The sequence below is a fragment of the Staurois parvus genome, unplaced genomic scaffold (assembly GCF_062004578.1).
Source record: "Staurois parvus isolate SC_StPar_1 unplaced genomic scaffold, SC_StPar_1.0 ptg000025l, whole genome shotgun sequence".
Lineage (NCBI taxonomy): Eukaryota > Metazoa > Chordata > Amphibia > Anura > Ranidae > Staurois > Staurois parvus.
This window is the reverse complement of record NW_028317821.1, coordinates 16325553-16352876: the sequence shown is the minus strand read 5'-3', so window position 1 is coordinate 16352876 and position 27324 is coordinate 16325553. Positions and strand designations below refer to the sequence as shown.

Here is a 27324-nt window from a genome sequence, read left to right as displayed (position 1 = left end):
ATTAGTGATTTTGAGTAGGGCGGTTTCGGTGGAGTGTAGGGGACGGAAGCCAGACTGTAGTGGATCGAGGAGGTTGTTGTCAGTGAGGTGGGCGCTTAGGCGATTGTAGACTAAGCGCTCAAGGAGTTTGGAAGTAAATGGCAGCAGGGAGATGGGTCTAAGGTTGTTCAGGTCGGCGGGGTCCAGGGAGGGTTTTTTGAGTATGGGGGTGATGTGCGCATCCTTTAGGGGGGAGGGGAATGCGCCAGTAGAGAGGGAGAGATTGAAGATGTGGGTGAGGGAGCATAGGATGGAGGAGGAGGGTGACCAGAGGAGTTGTGTGGGGACAGGGTCAAGGGGGCAAGTGGTGAGGTGGGCTTCTGAGAAGACCTTAGTAACCTCCTCAGTGGTAGCAAGGCTGAAGGAGCAGAGTGTTGGGGAGGTTATAGTGTCCAGGATGTTAGGTGTGGTGGGGGGTAGGGTGGTTGTGAGGTCAGAGGAGGGGAGAGTTGATGGGGTTATAGTGGGAGGGAGGCTAGGTGGGGAGGTAGGTTGAGCATTGGCGATGTCCTTACGGATTGCGTCGATCTTATTTTGGAAGTGATTGGCAATCTCGTGGGCGGTAAGTGAGGTACTGGGTGGGGAGAGAGTAGGGAGTTGAAAGTGGAGAAGAGCCAGCGGGGACAGGTGGAGAGGGTGTTGATACAAAAGTCCAAAACTACCCTAAAGAATAACAAAAAGCATGTTGCATATGATTTTATTATGTTAGTACAACAATCAGTACAAGCTGAAAAAAAACTTTATGGGAGTATTTTGGCAAGCTGGAAATTTTCATTCACTTGCAGATTCCAATTTCAGTTGAAAGTAGGATTTTGTTTGTTTAAAGTGATTGTAATGTCAAAAATGATTTTTAATTAACAAACACAATATACTTACTCTTGGCAAATCTTCCTATTCTTGGTGTTGCGCTAAAGGAAGTCACTACCTAGGGTGGAACACCTGTGAGCTTGATCCCGAGCTGCACTGCCTGCATCCATAGACACCAACAGCCCTTTGCTCCTGCTGCCTCAGCAAAGCCTGTGAAAACGGGGAAATAGGGAGAGAGCTGCTACAGATGGCACAGCACTGGACTCAGGTAAATTTGAGGGGGGGGGGAGATACTGTTACAGGGACTCTTTTTTATCTTAATGCAGGGAATGCAGTGACCCGCTGTGTATATACTGTATATAGGAACATACAATATAAGGGATTTAGAGTGCGCAAAGAGTATTGCACAAGGCCATAACCAACATGCACTGCTTGCTCCAGGAAGTGAAAGGGAAAAGGAGAGGTTCAGGAGTGTATGTATGGAAGATGTTACAAGGAGGCAGAAAAACACAGTATGAAAAGGTTTTATGAAAATCTGGTCCTGATAACAGGGCCATAAAGTGGTGGAAGTATAAGAATTTTCATAAATTTAGAGCAAGGCTTCCGACTACAAAAACACTATCAGAAATGTGTCCCCTATGTATAGAAGGCCATAGCATGTAACCCATACAATGATATTCAAAATGTCCCTGTGACTTTGCCCTTATTATATCGCTGTAAAAGCACCGGGCTTCTGAGTATTGAGGAGCATGTGACCTCATCCAGGTGAAAGTATTCAAACATAAGCAGCCAATCACAATGGAGGGACAGTGATGCAATCCTTCTGGGTGAGTTCTGACACCTTCCAATACTGGAATCTAACCAAGGTGGACTCCTGCAATGGTTAGGCAGTGTGGGTGTGTGATTTGCTAAGAATACCATGCAGAGGGGTATGCCATCAAGAGGCATTCTTACATGGCCCAAACTGGCCAGGTGACAGTGTCTCTTTAACACTGAAATAAGCAATGATAAAGTAACACAGAAGGGTTGATTTACTAAAACTGGGGAGTGCAAAATCTGGTTCAGCTCTGCATAGAAACCAATCAGCTTTCAGTTTTTTTTTTTGGCAAAGCTTGATTGAACAAACTGAAGTTAGAATTTGATTGGCTATCATGCACAGCTGCCCCAGATTTTGCACTCTCCAGTTATAGTAAATCAACCCCAGTGTGTCAATCAGAAATTGGCTGATTTAAATGGTGGCTCTTTGTTGCTGAATGCAATTGCTATATTCGTTAAAGTGGACTTTGACCCATGCATATGACTTACTTTCCTCTGCCCCCCCCCCACCGCTCCCCAACAGATTGAGATTTTTTTTGCAATAAATACCTTTTTTAAAATGTTTACACTTTTCACTTTTCTCTCATCTTCTCCTAGGTTGCATGACTTCTCCTATGCAGCATGACACCTCGCACATGAGTAGACATGCCATGGGTCTATAGCATCTTACAGAGACCCACAGCATGTCTGCACATGCACAAAGTCATGCAAAGCCCCCATGCATGTGCAGAAATGAGCAGGTTACCGCCAGTCTATGAGACCCAACAGATGTGTGATGTGTCTGCAGATGTGCAGGGGTTTTGCATATGAGCAGACTCGGGTTATACCTGCATATGCACAGGATATCATTCCATGATGGTGGAGTGGCAAATGATGAAGAAGACCTTCGGTCTGGAAGGAGGAACATGCTCACCTTAATGGACTAGTATGTATTTTTTTTTGTTTACATATCGAAACAACCACCAGGGGATGAATATAAAATTTTAGCTCGGTAGGCTGAAGTTCCACTTTCAGCAAAACCGTCTATGCACCTCCATTTGGCTTCATCCATGTGCTGAATGATAAAACCCTAACAGATACAACTTATTAACTAAGCCTTGAATGATGTTTCGGTATGCATTCCTTATTATATACATGGGCAGAGAAAGTAAATCCAAGAGGTTTCATAGATTTGTACTATGTAAATAGTATCAGGATTAAATGTAAATAGTTCTGTGCACAAGCCATAGATCAAAATGCACATCAATAAAAAAAAGAATAGCTGGAAGATGTTGCACTGGTTCCTATAAAGATAGATTGATGTCTGTAGGATGTGACATCTACTAGCTTGAATTTGTGTATCTTGACCTTCACATTATACATGAGAGGTTACATCAGCAAACAGGGACATGACCTGGAAGTTGTAAATGAGTTTATATTGTTATTAAGAAAGCCTGTTACTGAATGAAGGGAAATATAATAGCTTTGATATAAAATTCATTCAGATATGACACTTTTCAAGTGGTTTGCAGCTGCAAATAGAAAAGTTCTTACGAAAAAAAAAAAAACTTAAGTTGCCATGGCAACCTGTCTTGTAAGTTGCGTGCTCAACTTTTCCATTTTATTTTTCCTATCCTGGGGTAATGCATGATAGATATCTTTCCAAGGTTAGAAGAGAGGTTTGCGGCAGAACAATAATCCTCCCATGAACTACCCAAACACAAGAAAATATTTCTTAATTAAGCAAAAAGTCAAAGCAGCATGCTCATTACTGTGAAATATCCGTCTATATCAGCTGGGAAGCACAAAGCTGTGTGATGAGAGCTTAATGAGCACCAGAATAACGCGCAATTTATACACTTTACTTTCATGTTATTGTCAAAACAAACATGCGTGGGATGGCCAGGAATCATCTCGAATGAAGTACCAGGGTAACCTTACTAATCCAAAAATGTTCTGTTTGTGTGCCCTCATATGCTTGTATACAGCTTAGGACAGGAACAGAAATGACGTGCTATTTTGCTATACATCTAATGCAGTAACACACAATACACAACAAGCTCTGTGTTATGTGGCAGTGCCTTTTGTTTAGAATGGCAACTCAATGCACAAGTACAAGAGGCACCAATGGACTTGCACTTGCTGTTTGATGTGGTGCACTGCATTAAAAGAATGCAGGTTGGGTTTTCTTTCTTTTGTTGTGTGTTAACAGCCCATTCTAAGGGCCCATTCACACTAGTGTGTTGGCATACCATATTGTAAAAAGTCACATTTTACTGCATGATACCCCAGTGCATAAAAATTGGAGTTGAAAAGCTATCTTTCATTGCATTGCAACACACCTAGGCAGTGAACAGCAACACACTTGCCCTGTGTTTATTGGCTGTTTTATGTGTGTTGTGGTACATTGGCAGCCCATTGAAATTGAATGGGTAGCTTAACTCAGGGCATGTTAGCGTGCGAATACCACACATTGAACACAAATACAAATGTTAACATGCATGTTTACAGCAACATACTAGTGCGAATGGGCCCTAAATAAATGGGTTGCCTTAATGCAATGCATTAAGTAATGTGCTTGCAGTAACTCAACATCATGGCATAGGGGACCTTGAGGTACTCATCAAACATAGCTTTGTTCTACATACAATCTAAAGGACTCTTGCAAATTAATCCAGAAGGTTGACAAATTATAAGGTGAAAACAATTGTCTCTATGATTAAAGTGACTCGCTTTTAAAAATAAAGAAAGGAAACCATGCAAAAAAAGAACATTTACACATACAGTACCTGTGCTAATAAAAAAAGATTAGATAACCATCACCAAAATTATATAAGTGAGTTCACAAAATCAAATGAATTATTGCAAAATCCCAAAATATAAAAGGTGAGTGTCTTCATCCAGGTATTGCAGTTCTTTCTCTTTCAATTATAAAAATAATAAAAAAAAGATTAGATAACCATCACCAAAAGTATATGTGAGTCCACAAAATCAAATGAATCATTGCAAAATCCCAAAATATGAAAGGTGAGTGTCTTCATCCAGGTATCGTAGTTCTTTCTCTTTCAACTAACCACTTCAGTGTGCCACCACCACGTGCTCTGCCATACACAGTTACCAGAATGTGTTGACTCTAAGGTGTCCGTTTATGAACCAGCGGTAATAGATCGCTGCTCAGTTCTCCGGCATTCTCGGAGAACACAGTTCTCCTGTGAATGCAGTTTATGAAGCAGTTCTCCGAACGAAGGGAGAACGGTCTCCAAACGCTGGAGAACGGTCTACAAACTCTGGAAAACGGCTGATTTTACTATAATCTCGTGAGATTACAGTAAAAGATCAGTTTACTAAGCAGAGGTAAATTATCTCTGCTTAGTTTGTGGTCCCTCTGATTCTCCAGCTCTGGGCTGGAGAATCTGGAGGGAGAACACAGATCTCCAGTGAAGGGCTGACATGATCTCCTGAGTGTTATAAACTGTGAATGACCAGAGAATAGCTGAGATCCGTTGAATCGCAGCTATTCTCTGTGTCATAAACGGACACCTAAATTAGAGAAGTCAAACTGCTCCTGTAAATGTAGTATCCCACAAGAGATAGCGTGACCCTCCTCTTGTATCATTATTCAATCAGCAATCATCATCCAAATTCCAAAGCTCCACTGTATTACAGAGAAAGAACCAAAGGAACCACATAGTTTAAAACCACTGACTGAAAATGTATAAAAATATACCATATACTCACAAGGTTAAAAACATAAGTGCTTGTATAAGTGCTTGTAATGTAATGCAGCTGGTCCCGGGCTCAAGTGGGCCTCTTCTGGTTATTGAGATGTATGATGACGTCGGCTCCGCACCATACATTTTATCACATCTGATGTCTTCTGAAGCGTGATGGTTATCTTATCTTTTTTTATTAGTACTGCACTTTTTAGTAAATTCTATAATTGTCATTTTGCATCACTTGATGAGCTAGCAGCTGTGTTATTCCTCTTAGCTTGATTTCCTTTACCATTTCAGTACCTGTGTTAATGCCTGTTCAAAGAATCTTCACATACAGACACTTCTGGTGGTTCATGGCAGCTTGGCACATGACTGCCACACTGCAGGACGCAAAAGAAGGTCCCATGGTCTACCATTTGGACAGCCCAGATATACAGTATAAATAAAAAATGATTTAGAAAGCTACTTTGTATTCCCTTATACAACAATAACAGCTTGTGTTTATCTGCAATGTTGACAAGCTGCTAATGTTTGTCATCAGCTTGAAAACTGCTGCAGTCAGTCCACAATGGATAATGGTAAAACCAAGATAGCAATGCACCTTGCTACCATTCAATTAACTCTGATGGGTAGCAGGCTGAATGCCAGGCAGGCACCCCCAAGTCCTTGCACATAGTTTGGCCCAGTTTCTTTAATATCTAAATCTGAAAGGGATGAGTGTTAAAAATCAAATATTGATTATTGCTAAAGCTGGATGCTAGTCTACCTTTCCTGCATCTCTCTATTGGATACTGAGCCTACCCATCTCTTGAACCTCCAAACTAACAGCAGACTGAAAAAGGCTGGTAAACTCTCAAATGTCTTTTTAAAACTTGAGATTTGCAAATAAGTGTCCTGGTTTAATTACCTTGGGGCAATGAATGCTGGTCAAAAGTATATATAGGTAAGTGATGGTGTTTCATTGCAGTCAGGCTACTACTTCCTTTTTTTAAACCTTGTAATGCAGGGAAGGGTTAGTGGTATGGCAATTTTAGGGGCTCAGCTGGACAAGTTTATAATCCTTTTAACGTTGAAGGACTGATTGGAATTAATGAGTGAATATCAGCAAATGACTTTATTTTCTACTCATCCCAGAGTAATTCATTTTTGTCAGAAAACCAATGGAATGCAAGCAGAATCCTGATTTTACTGAACTGGTGCAATGCATTGTTCAGTGTTATGTCACTGTCTTAATACATAACAAGTATACTTTCCTATTCTTCACTATCCACTATAATGTTTGCCAATCAATAAAAGTGGTTTTATCATCGTATCCCATTCACAGACTAAGGCTGGCCATACATTATACAATTATCTGCAGATTTTCTGCCCAATTTCCTTTAGATTTACCTTCAACTATGTAGTGCAAGGGCCTGCCTAATTGGATACAACTGAAAGTGTTGTTTAGGTTTGTCCTCCTATTATATGGTTTTTGGTAAATCTAAACCAAAAATCTGCAGATAATTGTATAATGTATGGCCAGCCTTAAAGCACAGGCTTCCTGTGTGAACTGAAAAAGGGTAAGGAACATTTGTACCAGATTATAAAATGGAACTTTACCTAAAAAAAAAAGGATATTTAATACAGAAGAGACATGATATGTCTCTTTTACATTAAAGTTACTTACCTGCCTGTCTGCACTATACACTAGGCTACGTATGCACAGTTCAGTGTAAGAATTTCAGCAATGCTGGGATCACTGAACTTCTGCGCATACAAGGGAGTGAAGTCATCTCAGCCAGGGCAATGGAAACGGCCGGGCAACAGTACCCGGAAGGTCAGCAACCAGCATGAAGCTTTGGAATATGGAAGTGCTGGAGAACAAGGGAGTATAGTTCCTCTTTTAGGTATATTTAAAAGCAAAACTATTTTTTAGTTTTGAGAGTGAAAATGTTACAAAATTCTGTAAGGTTTTTATTGTTGGCTGTGTCCTTAATATGTAGATTTACTACCTATATTAATCACATTGTCACCTGGACAGAAAATTATGGGACACACATTTGTGAACAGAACAAGAATAGAGAGGAAATCTTCCAGTGACCACCTGGTTGTGACAATTTATTTAGATCTTCACTTTGGATTGATTTTCTTTCATGTTTTTTCATGGCTCCGGGAAACAAAGTGAAAAGAAATCTTCCCAGTGGAACACAGACCAAAATGGGGTTTACTAAAAGTAAAAAATAAAACAATTTTGGGGTTCAGGTGAACTTTAAGACAGACTGCAGTGACCCTCATTCCCAAGTGGATTATCAATCAGGCCAAAAATGTACAAATCATGTGAATTGGCTTGTCTGGTTCATGTGAATCAATCTGTTCATCACCATTGGTTTAATTGGTCTGGATGTACAGATGTAAAATTCTTCAGACTGACTCCTCAGACTTATATTCTGTGGTCAGCACAGAGAAGTCTTTGCTATGCATATTAGCCCACTGCCCTCCAAGGCCCCATGAGGATAAATGATTGAATGATGAAGATTTATCAAACTGTTTACTGCCCCAATCTCTATAGATTATTATTTTCAAAACATTTCTATCTTATTTTTCTTATTTATAAAATTATATTTAAAATGATTGTTATAAATATCCATTTTTAATAAGCTTGTTTTAAAAAAGCCAAACCCCACCTGTTTTGACAAGTAATGACTGCACAAATATTGTTTACATTTCTGGGTAGAAATAGGATCATTAATTTCTATAGCCAACATCTCTCATAATTCACATTGCAACATGCTAAGGAGGCTTGATGGATGTGGGATTTAATGACAAGATTCCAACTGTTGCATCTGTGCATTTGCTATGCGCTACATGTACTTTCTGCCAGCCATGCCTGTTCAGCATTATGCAAACAACCCTGTTAAGATTCTAGGCATAAAGACTAAAGAGTCAAATCCTGGAACAATAAGTGGTCCAGGCACAGCTAGATGCATGATGATAGCCAAAGGCAGCATGTGCATAAAACACCTCTTGATCCAACGAGATATTGCTCATTTACAGCCATGGTGCCAAACTATATTTAGAAAATGTATCACACAACTCACATTTCTGGAACAAATGAATTTTGGCAGAAAGACATTTGAATCAAGGGGATTATTTAGTTATGTAAAAGTGATTTTAATTCCCACACCACAATTTTAATAGATAATATTTTAAACATCTCCCTTTTGGCACAAATCTTCATTTAAAAGCAATTCCTTAAAAATGAATTAATTTGTCCAATAAATAAATCCATTGGTTTTTTCCCTGTTTTGACAAATTTAGATGGACACCTCCCTAAATGTGTAGGTTATCCTGTCTTGCTCTGGACATAATGTAATCTCTTTCAGTCCTTCCTATTTCTGAGCCTTAATTCTTCTAATGCAGTTCCTGCTGTTTTGTTCAGCTGCAGGGAGAATTGACTGTGGCCGTTTGACAATGACAAGAATCCCTCTTGTCAAATTAAATCACATTTATTGATGTGAAGGTGGAAAGGTAAACTACTGCCAGCTGTGACAACAGAACTTAACTCTTTCACTCCCAGGAGAACAATAAAATAAATATATTCCTTAAAACATTGCCTTCAACATTTTGTTTTCAATGATTTTAGGGAATATATTTTAAACTGACTATGGACAAAATAAAAAATGAAATCTAAGATGCAGTCTCTCAATAGCATAGCAGTTTTTATCTTTCTGACCCCTTCCCATAACATAGTTTTATTACCTGTTGATCATGCCTATAGATCTATCCAATTCCTGTAATAGAGTGACAACACTATTCATTTTGCTGTGATATTGAGCAGCAGCACTGTTATCCTGTGTACAGGATAGTCTTAGATGGTACATGTACTTTAACCACTTGCCGTCCAGAGGTTTTACCGCCCTTCCTGACCAGGCCATTTTTTGCGATAGGGTGCTGCATTACATTAACTGACAATTGCGTGGTCATGCAACACTACACCCAAATGAAATTTATGTCCTTTTTTTCCCCACAAATAGAGCTTTCTTTCGGTGGTATTTGATCACCTGTGTGTTTTTTATTGTTTGCGGTATAAACAAAAAAATACCCACAATTTTGAGAAAGAAAACAATATTTTTTGACTTTTTGCTATTAAACATGTCTAAAAAAATGTAAAAAATCAAATTTCATCATAAATGTAGGCCAACATGTATTTGCTACAAAAATCCCAATACATATAAATTAATTGGTTTATGTGAAAGTTATAGCGTTTACAAATGACGGTATAGATACTGGAGTTGTTTTTTTTTTACTAGTAATGGCGGTGATCAGCAACTTATAGCAGGACTGTGGGACTGCGGCGGGCATTCTGACACGGGGGGAACTGACTTGGTGTCACTGACATTCCCAGTAACACTAATACAGTGATCAGTGCTAATAAAAAGCACTGACACTGTACTAATGGCACTGGGCATGGTTAACATCTGGGGCGATCAAAGGGTTAACTATGTGCTGTGTGCTTTTTAAACAATGTGAGCTGTGTGTGTGCTTCACCGTATGCACACTGACCTACAAAGCAGTGTGCAGGAGCTGACAGGGGAGAGATCTGTCTCTCCCCATCACAGGTCTCTCCCCATCGGAGATACTCGGCGATCACCGGGTGCCGGTGAGTAATCACCAGTTGGGATCCGATGATTGACAGTCGAGGCCGCAAATGGCAGCGTGGGTAGGGTGCGTGCAGCCCCTTACCTAGAATGGCAAAATAATATATATATACGTGATTTTGCACACCCATTCCACCCTGTAGCAGTATTTCTGCTATAGGGCGGCACGGAACCTGTTAAATGGACTTTAAAAAAGACAAACAAATTAAAGCTTCACAGCATCAAGAAAACAGAACTTCTGCATTAATGATAGTGACACACTACATCAAATATGCCATTTTTGATTTTGCACATAGTTAAGCCTGCCATAGATGGATTGATCTTCTTTCCTGCAACCCCCATAAGGAAAATCACTTAATTCCCACATCAGCACAGTCAGTGCTGATGGGGGAATCCCTCCCACGGAGCTCTTGTGTTCCCTTAGTGGGGGGGAGCCGTCCCCACTAGGAGAACACAGTGATTACTGCTAATGGCTATAATAGCCGCTAGCAATATTCACATGTAAAATCTGACAGGCTGGTTGTACCCAAGTTGATCAATTGATCAACTTGGTACATTAAATCTGCCCATACATGGTTTGAATCTTGTTCAGTCCCTGCTGAACCAGCCAAGATTTGAACCGTCTCTGCTGTAAGCTTTTAATACCAAAATCATACACAGAAACATCAGCATAGTTCAAATGCAGCAGACCGCAAATTGTTGGAGGGAAGATCATTGATTAATTGAATGTGACTCCGGCACTCTACAAGTTGTTTCTTCAGAGGATCACAATAACAAAAAACAGGTGCAGCCATCTGCATCTTGAATCACTTGCTTTGTGTATAGCACCTCTCACTTTTCTTTATGATTATGTGAGAACATGTTTTAGAATAGCCATATATGTACTTTTCCGTCATCAAATGGCTTGGCATACCATACTACCAAGCCAATTCATTTTTATAGGAAGCACCTGTATGATTTATTTACTCTATAGACATTATGGTCAGATTATGCCACTGTTCACTTGAATATATAACTACACATAAACAAGATTCTGCTCAGTGAGAAATACTTTTAAAGAAGAGTCGACAATGGTAGCCTATGAGTACAGGTTTCCTTTAAGTAATTTTGCTCATTAGGTGGCTTGAGGGTATTTGTTTGTACAAGAATAGACCATTTCTCTAGGGACAACATCATTTATATTGATGGTAAAGAAATAAAACAGCTTAACCACCTCCCGTGTGAGCCAAGTACATAAACGGCCAGACGGGAGCAGTGCAGGAGCGGGTTGCCCTTCATAAATGGCGCCTGCATTTTCAAGCTGTGTGCTCTCCCTGGGAGTGTGCGGCACCGCGATCCGGTGCACACTGTGTCCTCCAGACACATCAGAACACCGATCGCTGTACGGGACCTCTGTGTGAGGACCCGATCATGTGATCACTGGTTGGCCAATCAGTGATCACATGAATAGTAGTAAGCAAGATGTCACTTCTGACATCATTGCTTACTACTAGTGAAATCTGTGAATGATCACAGAGGTCACATGGCACAAGGCTATTCACAACAGCCTTTTACCATGTGACAAGCTGTGACCAATCACAGCTCACACAGTATTTCTCAATGGCTGCAAGAATGCAGCCAGAGAGAAGGAGAAATGATTGCTTTTACAGCATTTATGGGTGTAAAAGCGATCAGTGTAAAAAAAAAAAAATCTTCATCACCCCCCACAAGTAGTACAGTGTCACTATGGTGACACTGTACTGCTAGGGTGACAGTATGTTAAAAAAAACATAATTAATAATATAAAAAAAATGTAAAGTACATTTTGAAAAATTATAATTTTTGGTTATAAACTAATTTGGGTTATTTTTTTTTTACTAAAAAGATAGATGAATAAATTTTGGCCAAGATTTATGAAGAAAGATTCTTTTTTTCAAAATGTTTGGACTTTTTCATTTATATAGCAAAAAAAATAAAAATCCCTGTGGTGAATAAATATCACCAAAATAAAGTTTTATCTGTCTCAAAAAAATGCAAAATGATTCATATGGGTACACTGTTGCATGACCGCGCAATTGTCATTCAAAGTGTGATAGCACTGAAAGCTGAAAATTGGCCTGGACACTAAGGGGGTAAAACTAAAGCATCCATGTCACCAAGAGCTGATATGAAATGCATGAGGAACCCACCCACAGATCTACTTTCTGCACTGGTTATGTGCAGCCCAGTCATGACATCAACTCTAATTTTAAAAGGTAACAAATGTGCCTTTTTCAAAAGTATTAATTGAACACAAAATGGACTTGTTGCATCTGTAGCTAATGAGGTATGTTTGTTTTTTTAATTCTATTTATTAAATTTCCAATAAAGTACAAAAGGTGCCCATGCAGGAGCAACAAACAACACAACTATAGTTTTTTGTGTGTGTGTGGCTCACAAGACAGGCATAAAAGTGGCAATAAGAATGCTGCCCCTCGGCCAGAGGCCAATTTAGCCTTGAACCTTCCCCCACCCCCATCACCAGACTCAAAAGTGTATAACAATGAGATATGTATTTAGCCTAAAATAAGGGTGCCAAAAATAGCTTTAAAGTGGTTATTAAGGCTCAAGTCTTCTGTGTGCAGCAGCCCCCCCCCCAACCCCCCAATACTTACCTGAGTCCCATTGTAATCCAGCGATGTGCATAAGAACCTTGGCTCTCCTGGGTCTCTGCCTCATTGGCTGTCATTCACAGTCAGTGAGCCAATGAGTAGACAGATGGGATGGGGCCGAGTCGCGGCTTCGTATGTGAATGGATACACGGGACAGTGGCTAAGGAGCATGGTTGTGCGGGTGCCCCCATAGCAAGATTCTTGCTATGGCGCACCCGACAGGAAGGAGGAGCCAGGAGAGCCATCTGGGAACCTGAGAATATGAGGATCGGGGCTGCTCTGTGCAAAACCACTGCACAGAACAGGTAAGTATGACATATAAGTTGGGTTTTGCTATGCTAGAAGAAATAAGGGCTTGATCTGGAAGTTCCTTCAAATACTATCTTACCAGCTGATTCAGCTAAGTACTGAAAAAATACTTTTTCAGTTTGCTGGAAGAGTGTTAAACTTTCAGCTAACAACTCATTTTCTTTCATGTAATCCAATCAATGAGTTATAACTCTTCCATGAAACAGGGAGATTTCAAGAGTGAAGATTTCAATTATTACTAATGACCATCTGTGACTGGTTCTCTTAGAAAAAAAGTGGAAAATGGCCCATTTGTAAAGGCTGAACTTCAGGCAAACAGCTAAATACACAGATAAATTACTTATAAGAAGGTAATTTGTGTATTTTTATTTGCCTTAAGTTCAGCTTTAGAATGAATATTCATCAGGGCTGGAACTTTTCCAAGTGCAGTTAGGCATTAAATAGCCAAAGTATTAAGAGAGCTCAAATGCTTGTGCACATTCTTCTAAGAACTAGTTTGGTGAAAATGCGTCAGTTAAAACATTTAGACAAAATAGAGGTGAATAAAGCACCTGAACCACAAGGCTTACATCCAAGGGTCCTCAGAGAGCTGAGTTCTGTTATAGCTAAGCCATTGTTTTTAATTTTAAGAGAGTCTTGAATGACTGGCTCGATACCCTGGATTGGCATAAGGCCTATATTTCAAAAGGGATCAAAGTCTTTACCAAGTAACTACAGACCAGTTAGTTTAATTTCTATAGCTGCGAAGATACTTGAGAGTTTATTAAAAGAAGACATAAAAGAATTTTTGCTAGAAAATAATATATTAAGCAATATATTATTCACGAAAGACCGAAGTTACCAAACAAATCCAATTTCTTTTTATGAGATAGTAAGTAAAAATTTAGACAAAGGAGTGACTCTGGACATAATATACTTGGATTTTGCCAAAGCGTCTGACACAGTTCCCCACACCCGACTAATGAGTAAATTAAAGTCTACAGATTTAGAAAATTAATTTTGTAAATGGATAGAAAACTGGCTAAAAGATCATATTCAGATTATTGATTTAAACTCTGAATGGTCTAAGGTTATTAGTAGTGTACCCAGGGGCAGACTGAACATTTGAGCACTTGGGCATTGTCCGCTGTCCCTGTGTCAGTAGGGGGCCCCATGAAATGCCCCTGGTACCTTTTGTAGGCTTTTTTGGGTGTGCTTTGAGTGTGGGCAAGGACACAGGGGCCCCATGATTCCCTATTGCCCGGGGGTCCCATGAGTTGTCAGTCCACCTCTGGGTGTACCCCAAAAGTCATAAACATTTATCATTTATCAATGATATGTTTTAAGTTATAAATTATAGAGAGTCTGGGATTAAAAGTACCATTTCAGTGTTTGCAGATGACACCAAGCTATGTAGTAGAATTATGCCCTTACAGGATGTCTCCAGCTTACTATACAAGGCGACCTCAATGCTCTATTTAATTGGGCAACTATGTGGCAAATGAGATTTATTGTTGATAAATGTAAAGTTATGCACTTGGGGGCTGAAAACATAGATGCATCATTCATACCAGGAGGAGAATAGTTGGGGGAGTCTAAAGCTAGCAAAATACTTTCCTATATTTACAGAAGTATAGAATTGAGAGAGAGAGCCAAGGCAAAGGGTCAGGAAAAGTTTGGAGTATTTAAATTGCATTTCTATTTCTATTTGTTAGGGGTATTTCAAATACATATCAAATGCAGGAAAACAATGCCTGTCAACATGAGCCATAAAAAGTTAATGGTGACATAGTGTACACTGCTTATAAACAAGTGCCATAAGTTGTTTAACATGTCCTCCAGGCTTCCATGAGAACGCCTTGTCTCCTAAACTGTGCCCAAAACGTCCCTGGGATCCCCTCCCATTGCCCAGAATAGAGGAGGCTTGCACAGTAATGCTGGGAGCCTCAAGGACTCTTGGAGGGATGCAGTCCCCAGGAAAGTGGCCCAAATTGGAGAAAGTCCGTGTGGGACTACAAGTCCCAGGAAGACTGTGTCTAGAAAGGAGAGGTCTGGAAATTCCAGGGCTGCAAGGATCAATCTCAAATGGAGAGTAAATGGAGAATGGTGTGCTGGCTGAAGCTCCTATGATTGCCAAGAGGGTGCTCAGCTTCCTGCAAGTGTTTACTGCAGAGATGGAGGCAAAAGGATAATCTGCTGCTGGGAGACTGCCGGGTGAAAACTGCATTGCCAGAGGAGAGGTGTCCAGTGTACTGTGCTGTGTGTATAACAGGCTTGGCTGCTGTACAGCCTACAGGACTGCTGTGTTTTGAGACCACTCCTGTATGCTCCAAATACTGCTTTTGTCACCCTGATTGCGCAAAATGACTACCGCTGCACTTCAGTTCTGCTGAGAGCTCACCTGTCCACCAATCCATGGAAGGGCTGCCTCTGGGCATTAACCCATTGAGCAGGGTGGTGATTGACATGGATCACTAACCGTAATTGATGATAGATGTACATTGTAGGACATTTGTGGGGTTTTAAAAATGTTTTTTATAAAAAATTTGTCAAACACTGTGTCAGTGTCTTTACACTTTTTTTTGTAAAAGACTATGGGGTACTATGTACTAAGAGACCCCCACAACCACTGATCAAGTTTGTGGGGAAGAGGACTTGTCCTCATTCTTGTTTTTTGCATTGTGTTCAGTCTTAAATTTTGCGGAGCCAACACCATTTTTTCTTTGGTTCCCCTTGACATTTACACCAGACCTTCATCAGAATTAAGGAACTGGTATGTATTTTTAGGAGTAACCCCTTTCATTTTTTATTACATCTATAACATACTCTCATCTAATGATGGGCTGCATGTTCGAGTCAAACATAACTTCGACTCAAACATGGGTCGTTCGTGTGTTCTTTGAACATACAAATGGTATGGGCATTCGGTGGGCTGTTCACAATGCACGTGCTCCATGACAGTGCATTGCGATTGGTCAAAGCATTGCACCTGACCACAGGTGATCCCGCCCCTTTGTGACATCATCACCCTATTTTAAAACTGTCATTGCGGTGCAGCTGTCAGATGGCTGGAGCCAGCATTGAGGGCAGAGGGGATTTTTTTGTTCTTTTTTCAGGTCGGCGGTCGTTATTGACGTTGGATCTACTTCGGGTGACCTTTTTTTATTTCTAATAAAGAATTTGTTAAAGACTGTCTCCTGTCTTTTTTTACGCTACATTTTTATTTTTGTGAATGGGTAGTGGTACCATGTACCACATACTCATTCACATGGGAAGGGGGGGTGGCTGGGATCTAGGGGCCCCTTGTTAAAGGGAGCTTCCAGATTCGGATAAACCCCCCACCCGCAGACCCCCATAACCATCAGCCAGGGTTGTGGGGAAGAGACCCTTGTCCCTATCAATATGGAGACAAGGTGCTGCCCCCAAACCCCCTCATGTTGAGAGCGTGTGGCCTGGTATAGTTCAGGAGAGGGAGCACTTGTTCATTCCCCCCCTTTCCTGTCCTGCCGGGCTGCATGCTCAGATAAGGGTCTGGTATGGATTTTGGGGGAGACCCCCATGCCATTTATTTTTATTTTTATTTTGGCGTGGGTGGTTCCCCTCAAAATCCATACCAGACCTGAAGGGCTTGGTATGGATGGGAGGGGGGCCCCATGCCATTTTTCTAATTTTATTAATTGTCGGGCAATGCGGACAATTCTTTTGACATTCAGCTGTCAGAGGGAAACCCCGCTAACAGCTGAAACATAAAAGAATGTTTTTACTACTAAGATACCACATGACCTAATAATATAACTCATGCAGTATTTTAGTAACTGAGTGGTATCCTACCACATGCTCAGATGCTGTAAGATACTGCTCAGTAAATTGTCCCTGTTTGAAGTTTGCGGTCGAACTTTGGGTAGGTTCGAAAGTATTCTCATCTCGGTAGGTTTCGGTACTCTCATCTAGAAAAAGGGTCTTTATAGATAAAAGGAATGGAATTTGTAAAACAGCTAAAGCTGCCATATAGTTTAAAGGCATCCCTGAGAACCTGAGAATTAAATGAATTCTGCATTTTTATTTTGCCTTCAAAGAATTAGTAAAATAACTGCTTCTCACCAAACTGAATTTTTTTTATTTATCTCTGCTTTGGTAAAGATTATCAAGGCAGTGTCCACCCCTCCCCATCATATGCTTGCCATTCTATTGCCTATTAGCATGGAAAAAAAAACATTACTCATTTTAAATATTTGCCTCACATTGATTTCAATGTGGATTTCGACATGTTCACTGAAACCATCCCAAACCGAACTCAGGTACATTCGACTCATCTCTGCTGATTTAACATGGTTTCCTTTGGAACATGTTCACATCTATGCTTCTTTGAGCTGCCACGTTTTTGGAAAAGGTCAGGCACTTTTTTAGCCACTTGCCAACCGCACTATAGCCGAATGATGTCCAATGACACAGCAGATCAAAGGTAAATGTAGTTGCCAGTTATCTGCTGTGACAGTGTGAGGAAATTGTCAGAGGACGGATTGGCACAGATCATCAGGGCATGATCAGTGCCCAGCAGTGCCACCCACCTGTGCCCATCAGTGCTCTGCAGTGCCACCCACCTGTGCCCATCAGTGCCTAGTAGTGCCACCCACCTGTGCCCACCAGTGCCACCCACCAGTGCCCAACAGTGCCCCCCATCAGTACCACCCATCAGTGCTGCCCATCAGTGCCCAACAGTGCTGGCAGTCAGTGCCACTTATCAGTGCCCATCAGTGCCACCTATCAGTGTCCATCATTGTTGCATATCAGTGCAGCATCACCAGTGCCACCTTATCAGTGCCAGCTCATCAGTGCCGCCTATCAGTGCTGCCTATCCTCACCACCTCATCAGTGCCACCTATCAGTGCCCATCAGTGCAGCCTCATCAATGCACATAAGTGAAGGAGAAAAATTACCTGTAAGCAAATTTTTTATTAGAAGCAAAGAAAAACTTTTTTCTTCCTAATTCTTTGCTCTTTTTTTGTTTATAGTTCAAAAAATAAAACACCCAGTAGCAATTAAATTCCCCCAAAAGAAAGCTCTATTTGCGAGAAAAAAAAATGCTAAAAAGTTCATATGGGTACAGTGTTGCATGACCGCGCAATTGTCATTCAAAGTGCGACAGAGCTGAAAGCTGAAAATTGGCCTGGGCAGGAAGGGGGTGTAAGTGCCCAATAGGCAAGTGGTTAAAAGCAAAAAGCAGTGTTTTTGCTACAATAGAGTTCAATGGAGAATCTGCTGAAATGCATGGTAGTGCGTTTTGGCCACGTTTTGCATTTTTATTCTGCCCAGCAAAAATAAAAAATTCTACTTTAAAAAAAAAAAAGAAGCTGAACAAAATACAAAATGCTGTATTAACGCGTCAAAAATACATTAAAAACATGTGAAAAATGCGTGTAGCAAAACACAAAATGAACTGGCGAAAAGCACCGCAAAATGGACAAAAAGCAAACTGCATAGGTGTGAACGGTGCCTAATGCAGGTAACTGCAATGACATACAAAAACTAGTAGTTTTATGTGTTATGTTCATGTCAGAATGTAGTGTTTCACTGAGTTCCAGAGCTGTGTATTATTATGCAACATGTTTGCATAATATCACACCTCCCTTAATAGTCCTGCATTTCACCACACAGCAAGTGCAGCGCACCATGCTGCTGTGCAGTGACATGAATGAAAGATAATTTTGTACACTGCACATAAGGTTGAAACAAACATATAAAAAGTATGTTGTGTGATGCGATAAAATATGCATCACATTGCCCGCTGCTGCACTGTACGAACTGCTGCCTGAATGCTAAACTGCTATGGTTTAGCATGCGGGCAACTGTGAACGGGCCTTAAAATGTCTTTTTCATTGTTCTTTCCTGTGAGGTCTCCCAGTTCTTTTAATGAGTTTGGTATCCTGGTAGGTGGATAGCTGGACTGGGGTGCCAGGCTTTGGTCCTACCCAATCTCTTCCACAGCCCAAATGCCAGATTCAAGAGAGGAATTGTATGATTTTATATATATATATATATATATATATATATACACACCCTGTTCCAAATTATTATGTAAATTCTATTTAAGTGTGACAAAAATTAAATATTTTGTTTTTCAGTTTAATTCATGGATGGCATTGTGTCTCAGGGCTCTTTTGATCACTGAAAACAATCTCGGACACCTGTGATAATTAGATTGGCCGGAGAGCCCAATTTAAGGAAAAACTACTAAAGGAGGGTGTTCCACATTATTAAGCAGAGCACCATTTTCAAGCAATATGGGGAAGAAAAAGGATCTCTCTGGTGCTGAAAAGGGTGAAATAGTTCAATGCCTTGGAGGAGGTATGAAAACATTAGATATTTCACTAAAACGTAAGCGTGATCATCGCACTATTAAGAGATTTGTGGCTGATTCAGAGCACAGACGGGTTCGTGCAGCTAAAGGCACATTGAGGAAGATTTCTGCCAGATCCATGCATCAGATCAAGAGAGCAGCTGCTAAAATACCATTACATAGCAGCAAACAGATATTTGAGGCTGCTGGTGCCCACAGACATCAAGGTGTAGAGTTCTCCAGATTCTTGCAACTGTGCATAAACCTTCTATTCGGCCACCACTAACCAATGCTCACAAGCAGAAATTGCTGTATTGGGCAGAAAAATACATGAAGACTAATTTTCAAACAGTCCTATTCACTGATGAGTGCCCTGCAACCCTGGATGGTCCAGATGGATGGAGTAGTGGATGGTTGGTGGACAGCCACCCTGTTCCAACAAGGCTGCGACGTCAGCAAGGCGGTGGTGGAGTCATGTTTTGGGCCGGAATCATGGGAACAGAGCTGGTTGGCCCCTCTAGGGTCCCCGAAGGTGTAAAGATGACCTCTGCAAAGTATGTGGAGTTTATGACTGACCACTTTCTTCCCTGGTACAGAAGGAAGAATTATGCTTTCCGTAATAAAATCATCTTCATGCATAACAATGCACCATCTCATGCTGCAAAGAATACCTCTGCATCAATGGCTGCTATGGGGATAAAAGGAGAGAAAGTCATGGTGTGGCCTCCATCCTCCCCTGACCTCAATCCTATTGAGAACCTTTGGAGCATCCTCAAGCAAAAGATCTTTGAGGGTGGGAGGTAGTTTACATCCAAACAGCAGCTCTGGAAGGCTATTCTGACATCTTGCAAACAAATTCAAGCAGAAACTGTCCAAAAACTCACAAGTTCAATGGATGCAAGACTTGTGAAGCTGCTATCAAATAAGGGGTCCTATGTTACAATGTAACCTGACCTGTTAAAATGTTTAAAAAGTTAAAAATGTTGTTAAAAGTTTGATTAAAAATAGCTTTTGATTTCAGTAAATATGCTGCAAACACAACAAATGACAATTTTCAGTTCTTTACAACCTATAAAGTGTTTTGAAACTTACTGTGCGTAATAATAAGGAACAGTGCATTGTAAGTTTTGTTATGTTTAAAAAAAATCCTGTTATCATTAGGAGGTTTGTTCAATAAAATATGAATTGTACTCTTAATAGTTGATAACATGAGAATTTTGCTGGCTGTTATTTACATCAATTATTTAGGTAAATGAAAAAAATATAATTTGCATAATAATTTGGAACAGGGTATATATATATATATATAGCCCGCTGTTTGGGTCCCAAGGTTCTTTCCCAATGGGTGTTCTAGCAGTCACTCTTCTGGCTCAATCTAGGGCTCTTTTTTTGATGCTGTGTTGCAGACTTGAATTTGGATGGGTGCATGATATTCCAGCAACGTTAAGTGATAGCTTGAGGACACAAATTTTCCTGCTAGAAATCAGAGCACAGTCTTTGTGGCTGTGCTACACTGGGACACCATGAACAATGTCCTATTTGAGTAATTTTGACTCTAATATAAGAGGGATAGCAGCTATACACAGTCACTGGGATCTCTCACACGGGTCTGTACTCACTAATTTTCTTGGGTAATTGGATGCCTCCTTTCAATACCTTCCAAACATTTTTACTTTGAAGATTTAAGACCAGATCCCCCAAAAGAAGTCCCATGGTAAGCTCAAGCAAAAATTCAACAGAATAGGCCCCCCAGTTAGCATAGCTGGGACCTTGATGAGCAGTAGAAGCACAGCTGGACAGCCCAGAGGGGTAGCAGCCCTTCAGGCTGTAATCTCTTCCTTCTGGACAAGGAGCCCACTAATCCAGAACCCAGACTTTTTATGTTCCTTCTCAGCCACCATCTGAGCATCCCCCCCAGGGAATGGCTCGCTTTGTATAAATATTCAGCTGCTGATTTGACTCTTCCAGCCCACTACTTTCCAAAATCCTCCAGAAAGCAAAGGCGAGCAGCCAAGCCTGCAACCAGTGAGACACAGATCAGCCCAAAATCCTGTATTTTTTGCTCCATAGGATGCACCTGACCATAAGACACACCTACGTTTTAGAGGAGGAAAACAAGAAAAAAAATATTTTGAACCATTGGACTGCAGACATAGTACAGGAAATGACCAGAGACTGCAGACATAGTACAGGAGATGACCAGAGACTGCAGACGTGGTACAGGAGATGACCAGAGACTGCGGACACAGTACAGGAGATGACCAGAGACTGCGGACACGGTACAGAAGATGACCAGAGACTGCGGACATAGTACAGGAGATGACCAGAGATTGAGGACATAGTACAGGAGATGACCAGAGACTGCGGACATAGTTCAGGAGATGACCAGAGACTGCAGACACAGTACAGGAGATGACCAGAGACTACAGACATAATACAGGAGATGACCAGAGACTGCGTACATAGTACAGGAGATGACCAGAGACTACAAACATAGTACAGGAGATGACCAGAGACTGCGGACATAGTACAGAAGACCAGAGACTGCGGACATACTACAGGAGATGACCAGAGACTGTGGACATACTACAGGAGATGACCGGAGACTGCGAACATAGTACAGGAGATGACCAGAGACTGCGGACATAGTACAGGAGATGACCAGAGACTGCGGACATACTACAGGAGATGACCAGGGACTGCAGACATAGTACAAAAGATGACCAGAGACTGCAGACATGCTACAGGAGATGACCAGAGACTACAAACATAGTACAGGAGATGACCAGAGACTGCGGACATAGTACAGAAGACCAGAGACTGTGGACATACTACAGGAGATGACCAGAGACTGCGGACATACTACAGGAGATGACCAGAGACTGTGGACATACTACAGGAGATGACCGGAGACTGCGAACATAGTACAGGTGATGACCAGAGACTGCAGACATACTACAGGAGATGACCAGGGACTGCAGACATAGTACAAAAGATGACCAGAGACTGCAGACATGCTACAGGAGATGACCAGAGACTGCGGACATAGTACAGGAGATGACCAGAGACTGCGGACACGGTACTGGAGATGACCAGAGACTGCGGACATGGTACAGGAGATGACCAGAGACTGCGAACATAGTACAGGAGATGACCAGAGACTGCGGACATAGTACAGGAGATGACCAGAGACTGCGGACATAGTACAGGAGATGACCAGAGACTGCGGACACAGTACAGGAGATGACCAGAGACTGCAGACACAGTACAGGAGATGACCAGAGACTACAGACATAATACAGGAGATGACCAGAGACTGCGTACATAGTACAGGAGATGACCAGAGACTACAAACATAGTACAGGAGATGACCAGAGACTGCGGACATAGTACAGAAGACCAGAGACTGCGGACATACTACAGGAGATGACCAGAGACTGTGGACATACTACAGGAGATGACCGGAGACTGCGAACATAGTACAGGAGATGACCAGAGACTGCGGACATAGTACAGGAGATGACCAGAGACTGCGGACATACTACAGGAGATGACCAGGGACTGCAGACATAGTACAAAAGATGACCAGAGACTGCAGACATGCTACAGGAGATGACCAGAGACTACAAACATAGTACAGGAGATGACCAGAGACTGCGGACATAGTACAGAAGACCAGAGACTGTGGACATACTACAGGAGATGACCAGAGACTGCGGACATACTACAGGAGATGACCAGAGACTGTGGACATACTACAGGAGATGACCGGAGACTGCGAACATAGTACAGGTGATGACCAGAGACTGCAGACATACTACAGGAGATGACCAGGGACTGCAGACATAGTACAAAAGATGACCAGAGACTGCAGACATGCTACAGGAGATGACCAGAGACTGCGGACATAGTACAGGAGATGACCAGAGACTGCGGACACGGTACTGGAGATGACCAGAGACTGCGGACATGGTACAGGAGATGACCAGAGACTGCGAACATAGTACAGGAGATGACCAGAGACTGCGGACATAGTACAGGAGATGACCAGAGACTGCGGACATAGTACAGGAGATGACCAGAGACTGCGGACACAGTACAGGAGATGACCAGAGACTGCGGATATAGTACAGGAGATGTCCAGAGACTGCGGACATAGTACAGGAGATGACCAGAGACTGCAGACATAGTACAGGGGATGACCAGAGACTGCGGACATAGTACAGGAGATGACCAGAGACTGCGGACACAGTACAGGAGATGACCAGAGACTGCGGACATAGTACAGGAGACTGTGGAACTTTGGGGAGTGGGTACCCGAATTTGACAGGTACCCGCTCCCACTTCCGTGGAGTTGTCCTCCCTCCCCGTCTTCTGGGACACATGACAGGTCCCAGAAAACTGCCGGACCATTCACAAAGCGCAGTACTTCTCGCACATGCGCAGTGGGCACCCGGCTGTGAGGCCGCAAGCTGTCACAGCCGGGTGCCCACACTAAAGATGCCAGTGCCGGGGAGAGAAGACGGTGAGGACACCGCTGGACCGAGGAACAGGTAAGACAGGAGCAGGTTCTGCTGCACAGAAGAGCTGAGTGGTTGGCCCGGTATTCTAACACAGCGGCAGCGGGAATACCAGGCCAGCCGCTCCATATTCGCTCCATAAGACGCACAGACATTTTTTTTGGGGGGGAAAAAGTACATCTTATGGAACAAAAAATACGGTACAAGCAGCTGAGCTGATTACAGTGGCGCTAAGACCTAATTTACCTAACCTAGCATCTATCTAGGAGCGTGTTACATCTACAGTATATATTTTTAAACACACTATTGTTCTGTGTTCATTGTGGAAGAAAAATAGCAACATAGAAAGGAAAATCCAATTTATTTCTATAACATTTCAACTAAAGAATAAGCTGTCAGGATAGAAATTTAGGAGTTGCAACTGCTGAAGTAATCACAAGGTCAAAGGTCACTTGAAATCTCCCATTTGCTGCTTGTCAAATACATGACCTCACAACCTGCCTCCCACCTTCTGAGTGTGCAGTGGGGGATTTCAGGCAGTTCATGTGTAGCAACTGTGCCTGGAACATGAGCCAAAGTGTCAAGCTTATCAAAAAAACTAGGTAAAGTGAAATGTAATAACCTTGTGCAGTATATTAATAAAGAATGAATATATTCTGTTTTCTTCACACAATTAAATACAAATGGTTGACTTTAGGTCTACATGATGCAGGTTTCTTTTTTTTTTTTGGCTGCGATTCGCTGGATTCCTTTATCAAATATTAGTTGAATTTTGGTTGTATGAGGCATAATAAAATATATATGGTAATCTGCAGTTTGTGTCTGTTTCTCTGTACTTGCAAGCATGCCAGAAGACACGTCACAGACAATGTGCTGTACATTTATGAAACTAGAACAATGACATATTGAACAAGTCATTACATGGCGCAGAATATTCTTGCAATAGTTCAGCTATCTTTCAATCACGACAAGGTTACTCTGCAGCAGACATACAACAAAATAAACTGGAAGATGAAAAATCTGAGTGATGTGACTGGATTTTTGTTGGCATACATGTCAAGAGACCTCTCAGCACAGCTGCAAAGAGAATTTCCCCTATCCTAGGAACTATCATTTCTGTTGACATTTTGATGATGGAGCATGAAAACAAGGGATCCCATTCCTTGGATTAGCATTCTCTTCTTTGTATTCAATATGAACCCTGCCAAATGCAGTGGACAAGATGTACAGATTAAAAGGTCAGATTTCATTATTTATTGCCCCAATTTCACAGTATTGTCACTGCTGTTGTTGGGATGTGTATGAATATATCGCTCAAACACTTTGCTTCGTAATTAAATGGTTTGTTTATAAAAAGGCATGCACTCATATAATATTTATAAAACAATTAATTTTTGCTCATAAAGTTGCTGGCATATTTCCAGAATTAGTCCGTGTTGTGATTTAAAAACAGAATGTTAAAATGATCATAATTTCAGTTTTATGACCAATTTTATACTTTTAGGCAAAGCAAAAAAAAACGATCAACACTGTATAAACATTTGTCTAATTAGACCTGAATAGGCGTCTGAAAAATAAAAGAAAGAAAAAGGTTTGGAGGAAAAAAAAATTCTCCATGTTTACCCAAGGAAATATGCTTGAAAATCCGACCAAAATATTTGTTTTGGGATATACCAATATAGCAGGAGCAACTGTTTGTAGGATGGGCAGCCGAGCAGTAGATTTTTAATGGCCAGGCTGCAGAAATCACAAAAAACAGCAGCAATTGGAGGAGGCAAAAATGGGTCTGCTAGAGGGACTGCCAGATCTGTGTACAGAAGGGATAGGGAAGGCAGCTTCTGGAAGTGTTGAATGCTTGCTGTGAGCTGTGGTTCCATCTTCTGGCTCCTGTGTCACTACAGGACTCAGCAGTGATGTAGAAGTTAGGAGATGGAACCATAGCACACAGCGGGGAACACAGGCATGTACACACAAAGAATGTAAGAGCAGATATCTTGTTGTGTCTGCTCTTAGCCATTAAAAAGTTTACAATGGCTAAAAAGTTGACTTTGTATACAATTTCTTTACTGAATGCTTCAACTGTGTTCTTCTGTAACTGAGTTATATTGCTAAAGCAACTTTTATTAGTTTACTTTACTTTTTACTAAACTGGGTAAAGGTCATTGTTATCTTATTATTTAGTGGAAGTCATGAAGCTATGTTTGCAAAGGAACAAAATTAAATAGAGGAGGGAGTGTGTGCTATTACATGTATAAATCTATATGACAAATGCCAGGGCTGTGGATAAGGGGGTACCACCAGTCCTCCTGTAGAGGGCCCAGGCCAGCAGGGGGGTCTAGACAGCTGGGTGAATCAGATGTGAGCAGAGAGGGTGACTGGCACAGCAGGAGGGAAATTACTGGCAATCAATGGATCCCCTGTATGGCTCTGTCTGCAGCATCTGAAAGCTGGCTTCCTCTCCTCTCCCTCCTGCTAGATTTCAGCTACTTCAGAGAGAGCCATACAGGGGATGGGTTCCAGTAATTGCTCCCCGTCTCACCCATCACCCTTCCTGTGCACCAAATGTTTTCCCCTGCTGCCCAGGCCCCCCTATGTGCCCCCACGGTGCTGCCAGATTCCCTCCTCTGGCAGCTGCAAGCACACAATAGTATCCTTCAGGATGGAGAACGGGGGAAGGGTGCGGTAAATATGTCACATTTATCAGCCCCTTCCTTTCCTGAATGAATACAATGATTGATAGGTACCAATCACTCACAGTCATCATAACTGAAGCATAGTAAACTGTTTATTTCTTTAGGGGTGACCCTTTCAGGTTGACTGTATGGGGCCCCGTGGTTTCTAATAGCAGCCCTGACAAGTGCATATCTTTATTAAAATGCACGAGCATGTTAAAGCTGAACTCTGGGCTTGAAAACTTTCATCAATAGCCACAAAGGATATGAATACACTTTGCATGCAACAAATGTGTTTTCAAACCCAAATATTACCTGGCAAAGGTAGTAGTAATATTACCACTGTGCTGTACATGGCCTGTGTAGAGAACAGAACTGAGGGAGGGGCCCAGTAGCTCCACCGACTACAGGCTGCCTGCAGAAAACTGCAGGGGGCGGAGACAAGACCAGTCACTCTGCATAAAGAAAAGGAGCAGTGACCGGTCTTTATTACAGGAAGTGCTTGCACAGAGGCAAAGATTCTCACTATTGTAGAATCTTGCACAGATCTGGAAGAAATGCACAGAGACATCAAGATTCAAGCAATAATCCACATGCCTCTTGTATTTGTTTTGCCTGGAGTTCAGCTTTAAAGTGATCACCATATTTGTTATAAATTTGAACAAAGACACACATAGCCAAATCAGAAAGATTTTAGTCATTATGGCTTTTATCTGCTGCTTTTATCTGCTTATTTATGTACATTGCCAAATAGTGTTGATCTGCAGCAGGTTTGAACTACAGCTGTGGACCTCTTTTGTACAGATAATTATTAAACTAAACCTTTCTAGAAAGGAAATTGCTATTATAAATTCATGCATTTCTTTGACACAGGAGCTCCTCC

The 27324-nt window shown here is 41.5% G+C and overlaps 1 protein-coding gene across 1 annotated transcript in view; it reads right to left on the bottom strand.

The window, feature by feature from the left end:
- Positions 1 to 27324, bottom strand: part of LOC149471958 (dynein axonemal heavy chain 3-like) — a 710466-nt gene that overhangs the window by 65711 nt on the left and 617431 nt on the right. The window lies entirely within an intron of this gene.